This window comes from Struthio camelus, chromosome Z, assembly GCF_040807025.1.
Source record: "Struthio camelus isolate bStrCam1 chromosome Z, bStrCam1.hap1, whole genome shotgun sequence".
NCBI classification, from domain to species: domain Eukaryota; kingdom Metazoa; phylum Chordata; class Aves; order Struthioniformes; family Struthionidae; genus Struthio; species Struthio camelus.
This window is the reverse complement of record NC_090982.1, coordinates 85359457-85372974: the sequence shown is the minus strand read 5'-3', so window position 1 is coordinate 85372974 and position 13518 is coordinate 85359457. Positions and strand designations below refer to the sequence as shown.

The following is a 13518-nucleotide window of genomic DNA, read 5'->3' as shown; positions in this document are numbered from 1 at the left end:
AGAAGCTAATTTACCTCTTGATATGTCGACCTCATATCCAACCAAAGGATTTTTCCTGATGATGAAAACTCCAGGTGCTGGGGTGCATGTCAAGTTGGCCCTCAGCCCTCCAGTGACTGTGGTGACATGTTCCCCACCACTGCCTGCTGCGAGTGTCACCCCTTCTGCACCGTTCTGAATGTCCCACTGCTGTTTCTCACTGCCTTCCCCTCGTCCTGGTGCTCTGAGATGGAGAACAGGTGCTCACCATTTACCTTTCTATGCCATTCATTATTCGTGTCCTTGCCTCATGTACCCCTCTGATTTATCTCCTTTCCCAGGCAAAGAGCTTCATTCTTCTCCATTTCTCTTTTAACATGCATTTTGAAGCCTCTGATGTCAGTCCCTTGGCTCATCCATGAATTCCTCCAGCTCAGTGGCATCCGATCTGGCTGGGCAGCGATCGCAAATGCCAGGAGGTGGGACAGACGTGCTGCAAAGATCTTCTCCGTTGACCTGCACACACCAGCCATTACTTCCACACCCATAGTGGGCCCAGTAACATCTCTGACCCAAAGCTCAGTTTCCAGGAAGGACCTGACCTTTGTTTTGAAGACCCAAACAGTTGGGTAATCATCCATGTTTTTGCACAGTGATTTAATCACTTTCACTAAAATTTGTGCACCGTATTCTAAGTCCCTGGCTTCAGCCTCCTGCCCATGGTCATTATTGTGCCTAGCTTAGCTAGATTAAAGAGTCCCTTCATATCTATCATTTTCTTCTTTTAAAGTTACTTCTGTTCTGTCATCAGCATAACCTCTTGACCTCCTTCTGATTAGCTGAGATTAGCAGCCCTACCCCGAGAGGTCTTTCTTAGCTCTTTTCTGCATCCCATTCAATTTTTGGAAAGCCATTATAAGATTTCAGCCCTGATGCTGAGTGCAGTTTCCCGGGAGTGGACTACCCAGCGCTGTTCACAGAGGTAAAAAGCACGTCGTTTCTCGCAAAAGCCTGTTTGCGTGTCCAAGGATCACGAAGCACAGGAGTGATGACTCCGGGTGGTTGCTTGGCTGCCATGAGTTCCGCTCTGTTCGGATTGCCTTGGTCTCATCATTATCCACTTGGCCTCTGCTGTTTGTGTAGCACATAGCTGATTTATCAGCAGCAATGTTATGTTTGCTTTCAGATCAGAAAACGCTGAATATTGGGGCTGGTACGGATCCTTGTGAAATCCTCTGGAAACAATCCGATTTCAGTGTGACGCCTGTTTGTGAAGATCCACCGGTTCTGAATGCTGTGCACATGTACTTTATTGTTACAATGTAGTGCTCACTTTTTAATCAGCATGCCATGTCATAGTAAATCAAGTGCCTTACAAAACCCTGTGTGTATTATCTCTAGGCAATTATCTTTATTAACCAAACTTGTAATCTCCTCAAAGAATAAAATCAGCTTTGCTTGACGTGATGTATTTTCTGCAGAACATCTCTGACTAGCATTAACTATATTCCCATCCTTTCATCCTGCTTCTGGTTGACTCTCTCAGGAGTGTTCCCATTATTTTACCCCATGATTGATGTCTGACAAACCAACCTGTTAGTCAGGCCATCCTGCCTGCCCATTTTGGAGATCAGTGCAACATTTGCATTCTTCCAGCTGTCTCGATCTTCCCCAGTATTCCAAGATTTATTAAAAATTAACATCAGCAGGCCAGAGAGCTTCTCAGCCAGCTGTTGGAGGGCTCTTGGGAGCAAGTTATCCAGGCCTGCTGATTTAAAATTGTTTATCGCTAGTAGATGCTGTTTAACAACCTCCTTGGTTACTAATGGACTGGAAAGTACTTCATCCTCCTCATGTGATACAAGCATATCATCCTGCTTCTTTCCAAACGCAGAGCAGAAATATTGATTGAACACTTCTGCCTTTTCTGCATCATTACTTTTCTCCCCATCTGAGGCTGCGCTACTGATTTATACAAAGGCATTATAGTATTTCCAGGATTATTCTCCATCCCCTTCCATATGCATCTGGCTGCAGCTGTGCCCAGAGCAGAGGTCTTCGTTGTGCTGTCTCCATTGCTATGAGGTCCCTTCCTTGCTTTAACACAGTCGATTTAGGACCCTGTAAGGTACCCAAGGAGCAGAGATTTCTTTCTCTGTCATGCATTGCTTTGCATTTATTAACAAGGCATTTTTCATTTGCTGTGCTGTTGCTCAGGCATTGCTAGCAGTTTGGCTAGCTCCCGGAGCTCCAAAACCATGAGACCCCCTTCCCTCACACAGAGGATGAGATCTGCCCACACTAGCTTCAGACTTTTTTTTAAGTCATTAAATTCTACGTCTTAGCTTATCTTCTAACCGCCCCCTCCCCATGACAGCATGCTAATTTAGGAGAGGGGCATCTGCATTATTTGCATATTTCCCTAGCCACCCTGCCCCAGGAGAGCGGTGAACACATTAAACGTGATGCCATCCACAAGCGAGGTGGGTCCCCACCGTGATCTTTTACTGTCAAGCATCGCACTGGAATCCATCAGTGATTTGGGGCAATTCTTTGTTGCTCACCCTCTGACTTCCTAATTTCTTCCCTTTATAGCAACTGCTGGTAGCTGATTCTCCTCCTTTTGCTACTTTCCTCGCATCTTCGAGCATCTCTGAGAGATTAGGATGACGTGATTTTCCCGAGCACAAATTCTGCTGGCTGAGCCCTTCCTGACTGTGATCTTTAGAGATTTTGCCATTCTCTGTGTATTTATTGGTTCAACCTGTCTGCCAGGCGGGGGTGTGAGGTTCCAGGTCTGTAATTCCCTGGATCACCTGAGGAATCTTGTTTTAAATATGGGGGCACAAACTCTGCTTTTTAGTCTTCCTGGCTAATTATAACTGGAGGTTATCCATCCTTGTTAGCAGCTCAGCTGCTTCGGACTTGAACTCCATTGGGACTTTTGCCCTTTTAAATATCAATTTGTTTGAGCGTCAGTTCGTTGTCAGCTCTGTCTCTCATCACAGGTACTGAGGAAGGATAGCTCGGGCTTAAGATCTCCCTCACGTTCTCAGTGTTGGAGACTGAGGCAAAGAAATCATGGTTTTTCCTCAGCACTGCTCTTATGTCCTTAACTGCTGCTGATTCAGCAAGGTAGGAGGCAACAAGGGGGCTGTAACCTGCAATTACTTTCACTCCGCGCCATGCGTGTGCTCTGGGGGCAGAGCTGGAGAACGTCTGTCTGATGTGACTGCCCATCCACGGAGCAGGAACACTTGTCTTGGGTTTCTGAATATTTTTGGCTGGTAGGATTTTCCTCTTGCCCTGTTCCTGTTCGTACCGCTGCCCTAAATTCTAGCTTAGTGCGTGCGACACACTTAATTCATAATGAAGAAGTTATCGTATAAATACCTTTTCTTCTACTATGAGTCAAACCTGTCATGCTCATGAAAGGGGAAGCCACTTATACATCCTGGCTTTGAGCTAGTAGATAGGACAGTCTTGTTTTATTTGCCTTCCCCCCTCTCCCCCCCCCCCCCCCCCCCAGGTTTGGAGTATTTTGCTTTTTTCTTGGCTGAATCCAGGAAGGCATGGCCTGGCAGTGTGGTCTGGGTGTACTGGTGGGTCCATAAGGAGCGCAGCCATGTTTTGTTCCCCCACGCCATCCTCGTGGTGGGTTTCAGCCCATCTCTGGCAGGCGAAGACAGGCTCTTCCCACGATCCGTTGAGTTCCTGCTCGGCCTCTTGGCAGCAGGGATCCCTGCTCTGCTTCTCCTCCTCACGCAGATTAGCAGCAAGGCCTGAGGCTAAGACGGGGCTGTGCCAGCTTCCTCCTTGGCACTGCTCGCCGCTTTCCCAGCAGGTCTCCTGGCTGCTCTTTCCCCGTAGACCTTCCCTGCAGTGGGGAGAGTGGAGGCTCGGGGCCGAGGGGACCCAGCAGCGTGTGGAGAGAGCAGGGTGGAGCTTTTTTTGTGTGCAAGCCTCGATGCGCCCTATCCATGGCTTTTTTCCTGAGCAACCTCTGCCTCTGTCCATCCTTGTCGAGCCACACTGGGGGGAAGGCGAAGAGCCACAGTGACTCCTAGACACTCTCCATAACATGCTACGCTGACGTGCAGGTCTGAAGAGGTGGGTGAACAGGGGGAAGCTGAAACATCTCTATTTGTGTTGTCGAAACGGAGGTTGAGAGGTGACTTACAGCCTTCAAGTCCCCACATTGGGAAGAGACTTCTGAGAGCAGAACTGGGTTTTTTTAAGTCTGATGGAAAAAGGCATGGTGAGATCAGATGGTCACAAACTGAAGCTAGACATGTTCAGGCAAAAAGAAAAAAAATGCAAATCTTTTATATTGGAGGTGATAAACTGCTAGAACCACTTGCTTATAATCAGGACAAAGCCTGCTCCCGTTTGAAATCTTTCCATCAATGTTGCCTTTGCTTCTAAACATGGGTTCTGGAGGGCAGGCAGGAGTGAGGGCCTTGGTGCAGAAATTACGGGGTGAAGTATTTTGTCCTGTGTGATGCTAGAGGGCATCCTACAGGATCACAACAGTCCCTTTTGCCTGAAAATATCTGTATAAAATACACCTTTTGGTTTGTAGCGTGGATTTCCTGTGAACTGTGATCTTAGATCCCCGCATAGAGTTAGCGCTCACGTTAAAATCCTGAGTACCAAGGAGTGATATTAAGAGGAACAGACAAAGGAGGAACAATGTTCTCATATAAAATTTGAAAATGCAGGATTAGAGTGCTTCGGGAGCAAAGAGGTAAAAGTTGTGAAGAAGAACACTCTTGCGCCCACTAAAGGGAGATCGATCAGTTATGTTCAATATTGTGTATAGTTCAGGTCTTCCTTCCATCCATAGTGTGGTGTGAAAGGAGAGGAAATAAAAGCTTGGTTTTTTTTCTAAGAAAAAGAATGACCCGCAATGTCAATTTTCTGCGGAAAGAATGGATGAATTTGGTGTTTTCCTTTCTCACTCCATCCCGCTGCAGCAGTTTGCTGTGCAGCTAGGCAGGCCAGCAAGCAGATAATGAATCTGCCGAAATGTGGTTATTGATATAGCTGAGATCATTATACCTAAGATTCTTGTGAGCTTTTCCATATAAAGGGGCATTTTTCAGAAGGCTGCGGTCATGACATAAACAGTTTCATTTCATATGAAATCTCAGCTGGTGAAGTCCTCAGCCTGGGAGCACTTTTTAAATATGTTATCAGGAAGGTAAATCAGGTCAGGCACATTTTTTTCAGCCAGGAGAAGTAAAATGGTTCATTTGCCTCTGACTATTAATGCAATATCCTGCAAGGATCTGTGGCCTGATCCACAGCTTTTGAAAGCAAATAAGATTGTTTCCATCTACACCAGGGAGCTTCTGCTAAGGGTCTCATTCCTGGATACAGATGAATTTCTGGATTTCAAAACAAAAAAGCTAGTGGCCTGGGAGAGAGGAGAGACGCCCAGGAGAGCCGCGTGGCGATTTGAGTCCTGAGACTGGCATCACTCAGTGCTTGATTGTCCTCAGAGCTTGCATGGATGGGGTGGGAACAGGACCCAGCAAGGACTCGTGACTGATTTTGTGTGAGAACAAGGGAAAAATGACAATTTTCTGCTAGTAGGGAAATTGTGATGCAGGGAAGACATTTTGAAAGCGGCCCATCACATTTTAGTGGGGTCTCAAATTGTGCACAGGGGTGGGCTGGACGGATTTTTTTGGAGAAATTTTTTAACAAATCCACAGCCAGCACTAGCACTTGGAGTGCAGTTCCCTGCATTGCCACAGACTTCCTGCCTGACCCTGGGCGTAACACTTGAACTCTCTGCCCCTCTGTCAAGCCCCCTCTCTATATGACGGCTCTTCAGGCCACGCAGCGCCTTTTATCGTCTGTGTGTGCACACCACTGTGCAAACCAAGAGGATTCTGGATAATGCTACTAACACTCGCTTGTGTTTAGGATTCCTCCGATGATCTTTTTTTTTTTAGTAGCCCCCATCTAGTCCCAACACTGCACAAACACAGACTCAAGTGGACTTGAAAATCTTTCCCCATAAAGAGCAAGAGAGGCTTGAAGCATGAAAACCAAGTAAAGTGACCTGGCTACTGCCTTCAAGGCATGTATCATCTAAGCAAGTAGTCGAGCAATGCATCAAGTATTTATATAGGCATTTGTTCAAGGAGGTAGATGCGTGCGCGTTTGATTTACAGCAGGCGCCTCAGGGAGCGGGAGCTGATATCATTCCCTCCTCACGCGTGGCTCGTGCACCGTTTAGGGCCAGATGCTGCTATGACTAGAGTGACACGGCCTGGGATCTTCAAAGTGGGGAATGGCCATTATCTCAGATCTGCTGGGTACGTGCTTGTTTCCGAGCATGGAGAACGATTTAATGTGTTTAGCCTTCCAGCACCTCCCTGAAGGAGAGAAGAGCAATTGGCTCGGTGCTGCAGAGAGGGGACTGTGGGCTGTTGTCCACAGAGCTGTTCTTGCTCTCCTGCCGAGCAAGAGATTGCCCAGGCAATGGCTGTGTCATGCTTCATCTTCTTCCATTAGATGAGAATAAGACCCAACGGGGAAAGTGAATGTTTTCCAAGCAAAACGTGGGTTTAATTCAGAGTTTCTGCAGAAGTTTTGCCACATTCTCATTATTGGGCATCATGACGCAGCAGGGGAACAGGGGAAGATCCCCCCAGGAAGATTTGGGGCCAGCTTAGTATGGGCAACATCTTGTAGTCGTTTGTATACTCCTAACTGTGCTTGCCATGGCTGAATAACCCCTAAACCCTCCACAGCGTTAACCCTGGGATCCCAGCGCATATGCCGGCACTGAGCTCCACCACATGCCCCACTCAGATTTGGTTGGGTTTGGTTGGTTCTTCGCTGCGCCATCCTACGTGGCCAGCATGCTGCTTTACGCGTAGTGCTGCGCACAGCCCTGGGCTTCACCCCGAGGTGGCTGCATTCACAGAGATGGTTCAGGTCCCCCCTGGAGCAGATGCACTGAGGGAAGCGGGGTGGTCGGGAGGTGACTCTTCCACTCAGACCTTCTCAATGAAGCCGTGTGATGTAGCAAAATCTCATTGTGGAGCTACATGTACAGGGTGTAGTGCCCTACACACTCCCCTTCCAGTGCCATTGTGGCTACATCCAGCCCTGTTGCCTGTATAAATATCAAACGGTGTATTCATTTCACAAGGAAACTGGTGGGTAGCATAAATGAACCTATTTCTGTTGAAGACACTGGAGCCTCATTGAGTTACATTGTCTGGCGTTAGGTAAAGCACTAGAGGTCCCTTAGGAGCAATCTGGATTATGACCATTACGATTTCAAATAAGGCACACTGTAAAATCACCGGGACTCCAGCTAGGTTATTTTAGCTAAGCACTTAATTGACGTTGATTTTCACCGATTTGTTTTAGAGCTTATTTTTTCAGCTGGGAATATTTTGACAGCAGGTAAGAGTTGTTTTGATCAGACTTTGTGCGTAAATATAGCTCCAACCAGCGAATCTGTCTGATCCATGGAGTAACATGTAATTCTGCCTCTTGCTGCAAACAGCTCCTATTTCTACAGAGCTTATGGCTATTAGCAAGGAAATCCGTTTTATGATTCATCCTTTCCCCAGTGTCCACAATTATACATGTATTTTAAGGATGAAGCCCAGCAGCTTTTAACTGCGTCATGAGTGCACAGACTGTCTTGGACCAGATGGGTCGTCTTGTCCCTCCTCTCCCCGTAGCCTTCCTCCCGTTTCTCCTGGCCTGGCAGTAGCTCGGCAGTCAGAGAGTTATGTCAAGAGATGTGAGTCTGGGGGCTCAGATCTCTTCCCTCCACTTGGTTTATCACCCTTAAAATAAGGCTGACATTTGGAAGCACTTATGCAGGGCTTAACTTTATTGCCTGGATAGCTGTGTCGAAGTTAATGGGGATACACGCCGCAGCAAACGGAAACATGTGCGAATGTGTGGGATAGACACCTTGGAGAGAAACCTCACCGGGCTTTGCAAAGTTTCCATTTTGCAAACAGTTTCTCCAAGATTTGGAGGGAAAATATGTTGCTGTTTTTTACTTCTTAGCAAAAGTAACCTGTAAAAAGAAAGCATCTTTTTTACCCACATGTTTTGGCCATAAAATAAAGATGTTGGAGGGGGAAAAAAAATTTTGTTGCAGAAAATAGCCTACTGGCTTTCAGAATAAAACTGATTATTGGGTTCCAACTAGCAAAACTTTAAAACCAGTCTGAAAAATTCACAGTTTGCAAAGGAAAAAAATGACAAAAACTCAGAAAACATTTGTGCAGGTTCACTTAAAGAAAAAAAGAAAGCTGTAGGAAAGCAAAACGGTGTCGAAACTAATTTAGTCTAGTTTAAATTTGATAATACCTTGTTTTTCTGGTCAGATAAAAGTCCTTTAAATATTCCTTCTCCTGGAAATCTTTCAATTTAACATACGTAGAATTATAGCTTTTTTACTCTGTGCCTTTAGGACCGTACTGGGATAAGCAATCTTTACAACCTTTTCTATTATTTTTTTTACTAGGTGTTTTGCGTTATGCTTGCGAGCTGCCTAGCCGAGGTGGGATCTGGCACAACCTTTTTCTTCTCTTCTTTCTTCTGCAATTCTTATTTCACACCCTGTTAGAAGTATTTTATTCTCTCCTCCTTTATGGACTAGGAGCGAGTTGTTCACCCCTCTGTTAGTGGTGATCAAAAACTGGGAAGCAATTTCACATGGAAAATGGTCAGATTATTTCCCGGGTTCAGTAGGGACCCATTTTCCACAGAGTGGTCTGCAGCGTTTTTGTACTCTCGGTCTGTTCAGAGATTTTGCATTTGTCACTATCCCTCCAAGTACTTTTTGGTATGAAAATGTTGGTTTTGGCTCACAGAAATTTGGGGACGTTTGTAATAAATGAGTTGGGGACATTTCCATGCACGCTCTCATTAAAAAACCATCCTGGAAAGTTTCACAGCAAACAATGCACTCCAGTAGCCTGGGCTGGAAGCAATTGTTTCTTCAACAGATCGGCTGCTGTGGAGTGATGGGGCAAGCCATTTTGATAGAAAAAAAGCAGGTTATGTGGGAAAAGAAGGGTTGCTTGGCTCTAATTCAGAGCATCCCTGCTGTGGCCTAGGGAGGTTTCCTTCACCGAGGCTCCTCTCTGACGTGGCTGCCACTTGATTTCTTGCAGCAAACACCCTCTCAACCCCACATCTCCTCAAGCCCCCCAAGGGACAGCGGAGAATGAGCCACTTCTCTGTGCTGTTTTTTGCCGCTTGGCCAAGCTCATCGTTCTTGCAAAGGCCGTTCAGGCTGCGTTGGGGAGCTCGGCTGGAGCTGGGCCAGCAGATGCTTGGCCGGCTGCGGTGACCCTGCCCTCTGCGCTACCCGCAGCCCCGCTCGAAATAGCCGGGCATGGAGGCTGCTGGGCCGCGGGAGTAGCAGGAAAAGCAGTGGGTGGCAATTTGTGTTGCTCTCCGCAGTGCCGCATTGGCTTTGGCGTTCGCTGGACGTTGCCCAAGTTTTGCTTTGCCCTTATCTGGGGCCAGACATATTGTTTGCACCGACCTCATTTACTGATTTACCCAGACACTCCTTAGAAACCCAGTAGTCAGAGGAGTTGCAGATAGTGGTTTGGGTGTGGGGATGGAAGCAGCATATTTTTTTTTCCTCCAAACCCGAGAGAGCGTGTAATAGGAGTTTCAGAAGTAACCGTGCTGTGAGCGCGGACCTCTTCCAAGCCAGGCTGGGAGTGCTGGGCTGTCCAGGGCTATCTCACACTTGGATTTGCCTTGTGCTCTAGAAAGATTGCCTTTGTATAAACAATTTTGATTCGACTTGGGTTGCGATTTGGGTTTTTTAATGCACTTCTGTAAAGTAAAACCAGCAGAGAGGCATATAATGTATATCTTGGTGTCCAGCTGCACTCTTCAGATTTGTTGTATTAACAAAAATGTGCGTTTCCCTCTCGTCACAACAGCTTTGCCAGGAAGGAACTAGTATTTTGTTAAATGTAGTGTTTAACTTGGTGCGGCTCTGAGACGGCGGCTCCCACGTGCTAGACAGGGCCTTTGCATTTGGGGCAGGATCTCTCGAACGAGCCGATCACTGGGGCACCAGCGGCTGCACTGTTTCTTCCAAGCTCACCAGACCACGTGAGTGGGTGAGTGCCTGGGAGATCAGTCCAGCTGGGTTTTGAAGCAGCTTGTCCCACCTCTGGGTGCTTCCCAGTCCTCGCTGTCAGGTCACGCCTGTAGGATGCTGGCCTGGAGGACCTGGCGTGAGTCTCAGCTCTGGTTAGCAGCTCCCCACCCAACACGCAGCCCTAGAGCCCAAGGAGAAGAGGAGGCATCTGAACCAAATCCTGGTGTTTATCTCTGAACTTGATAGCCCACTCCTTAGGTCTCCCTCTACGAACTCCTGCTGGGAACCCAAAGGTGCGACAACCATGAGGAGGAGGGGAAGCTCTGCAAAACCTTTGTTCCAGTGAGCCAGCCAGCGTGGCGGTGGTCAGAGGTGGCGCGCTCTGCTGAGCAGGACCCATGGGGATGACTCCTCTCTGACCAGCTTTCAGGTAGACAGCAGAGGGGACCCAGTGCTGGGATATAGAAGTGGGAAGAAGTATTTGCTGACTTGTTGCCAGCCCTCGGCTGAGCTCAGGTGGTCAGGGGGTGGCTTTGCAGCCTGGGGCACCAGGAGGGCTTTCTCATGGCCCATCAGTGCGGCCATGGCTTTTTGCAACCGCACCGCATGCATGCACACACACGCACATGCACACACGTACACACACGCACTCTTTTCTCTCCCCATAGAAATGGAGAAGCTCCACGCCATGTACTTGGGAAAGAGGTTTTGTGTTTCTCAGTTTTCAAAGTCGCTCGCTTCCTTGCACCAAATGCCCAGTTTGTGCTCTGGTCGCCCAGGCAGCCCCGCGATGGGGGACTTGTGCAAGCAAACCTGCCTTTGAGTGTACCCTGCCTTCATTTTCTTTCTCGCTTAGCACATTCGTGCACAAGCCGTGAGTTTTAGTTAAATGATATCCCGGCCTTTTAAACAAAACAAAAGGATTTCGTCTCGCCAGGTTCACCTCATTTCACACAAACGGGAATACGGTTTATAGAGGAAGAAGGATAGAAGGGTGGAAAAATCTTCCATGACTTTAGCCACAGAGCCAGATCCTTTGCTGGGGTAAATCAGCATATTGCTAGGGGTTGCCCCAAAACCCCTTTACACCAGGGAAGGGCCTGGCGCACCGAGCGTAGAACACAAAGGATGTGATAAATCTGCTTGGAGAAAAAACGGTATTTAAAAGAAAAAAAAAATTCTTTCTGAAGAACTTTCTGTGCTTGTTTAAAAAGGAAACATGAAAAGATCCCAGTAAAATTGGTCTCTGTCCCATGTGCTGTTCAGACCTTAATAGTACAGGTGGACGAGAAGGGCTCGGTGCCAAATACTTTTGGTTTAGAGGGAGTGGTGGGAGTGAATTCTCATAACCGCTCCTAGAAAGGCTTAACTTTGCTCACACAAATCAATGACAATCTCCACTCCGCTGCAGACACCCGAGGAGCAGCGCTGCCAGATCACTAGTAAAACAAAGCAGCAAGTTTTATGATAGACACGGCACGGCGAGGGGGGAAAAAAAAAGGGGTCGATCCGCGGAGCAGAAAGGTGGGTCGGATGCTGTACTTTTCCACATTGTGCCTGCTTTCCAAAAGATTTTTTTTTTTTCCCTTTCTGGGCTTCTGCGGTTTATTTAAGTGAGGGGGAAGCAGCCTGAATTTCATGCTCGGACGCTAATCTTGCTCATTTTGAAAATCTCCCCGGCGTGTTTGGCGCTTTGGAGCTCTCCTCCGTAATAATCTATCGCCGTTTACATGAATTTTTAATTGCTGTTTAAACTCCAACCTGTGATTCTCTTTCTGATTTACTTGTTTGGTATCTTGAATCTTTACCAAGCCCAGAGCTTTTGGCTGTGTATCAACCTCTATACAATGCTGCGTCTCAGTCTGTGGGTTTTTTTTTTTTTTGCAAGTCCGGCTCAGTTATTTGTTTGTTTGTTTGTTTTAGATAGGAAATATCAGTGTGAAAACACATCCGCTAATATCTCCTGCTGGGTAGGCAGGAGGGCTCTGAGGAAGGCAGATGCTTAATATTTTTCTTTAAAGTGATTTTTGTTTCAGTGTTTCTTTATAGAAAACTTCCAGTGGAGAGAGAAAAAAAAATCCTCCTGAATAGTTAAAAAAAAGTCTTAGTAGATTTAATGCATGTAGAATAATTGCGATGAAACGCTCACTTAGAAGTGTAATTCTGCTGATACCACTGGTTCGTCCTTTTTTAGTGCAATTCAAAGTGATCGGCTCTCCGTTGCCTGGGCAGAAAGCAGTAATTGTGCGGAGGAAACAAGAAGTACTTTATCTGGAAAGGTCCAGCCATCCCTATCTGGAGTTCAGGTTGAAATCTCTGCCTCTCTCTCTCTCTCTGCAAGTTTTTGCTTCTTTTCTAGTGAAGGCGACGCTCCGGGATGCAGTGCGTCACCTAGTTAGGTTTTAATATTTTTAACAGCTTCTTCGTGAGAGTAACTCCAAGTGCTGTTTCAACAGTGCAAAATTCCTCCCGGATGCTGGTAGCTGGAATAGCTATACCAACCCCGTGGAGGTAATTCCCAGTGCGGTGCTGCAGATCAAAACAGCGTAGAGCCGTAGTTTTGTTTGAGGTTTGGCTGAATAAAGACATTAGGGGAGGAATGTGCTCGCTGGAGGAGGAACCAGGAGGTCTCGGCATTGCTTTCCTTGGTGTGTGCTGCGTCCGGCGGCAGCGGCGGTAGCCGCGGGGCTGTGCCTGGTTGTGCTCTTGCAAAGGGACGGGGCAGCGATGTCGCAGCCCGTCTGCTTACGGTATCTGAGGGGCGTGCAAGGCAAGGTGACTTTTCAGTTGGGTAGCGAAAGGATGAAAATGTGATTGGGGGTTACAGAAATGCTGCCCCAGACAGCTGGGGCTGGGCTTTCTCCTCTTGGGGTGGCTGCTGGTGGCTTTGGGAGGCTGGCAGCGCCAAGGGACGGTGGGCCACCAGAGATGTGGGGGCCGTGAGCATGGCCAGCCGCACAGGTTTGGTGCTGGGAGGGGAGGCTTTGCCTTGCCAGCTGCGCAGAGCAAGGCATCTGCTGGCCTCTCGTGCTGCCCCACGATGGCCCGAGCAAATACCTCCCATCTGCACTGGGAAAGGTCGATGAGACACCGCAGGCTGGCAAGGTTTGGAAAAACTCAAGTTTGGCCCGGAGGACCCGCACCAGCGCTGCAGTGATTTGCTGTAAGCCTGTGCTGGGCATACCCAGAGACGGTGCAAGGCTTTTTCCCGGGGGCTGCAGAGCAGCTGGTCTCGTCTCTGCAGGTCGATGCAGGGGCACAAGAGCGTATTTGCACATTTGATCAAGCCGCGCAAACTGGACAGGCCAGTAAGGCATGGCGGTCTAGACCTCAGCTGCACCCTGACACCCAAAGCGGGTGCTGTTGGCTTCATTAAAAACAGACGATCTCCTTACATGCTGCCCGCTGGCACCGGCGCC

At 47.8% G+C, this 13518-nt stretch overlaps 1 protein-coding gene across 10 annotated transcripts in view; it reads left to right on the top strand.

Annotated features, from left to right (window-relative positions):
* The window catches only part of ZBTB7C (zinc finger and BTB domain containing 7C), a 195235-nt gene that overhangs the window by 128448 nt on the left and 53269 nt on the right, over positions 1-13518 (top strand). Inside the window, exon 1 of one of the 10 annotated variants that reach the window (XM_068928426.1) lies at positions 10418-10529. The exons of 8 other annotated variants lie outside the window; for them this stretch is intronic. The gene's annotated coding sequence lies outside the window, so the exon portion shown is untranslated. Of the gene's footprint in view, positions 1-10417; positions 10530-11452; positions 11624-13518 lie in introns of those variants that run through there. One more of the 10 variants, XM_068928425.1, reaches the window with a different exon arrangement.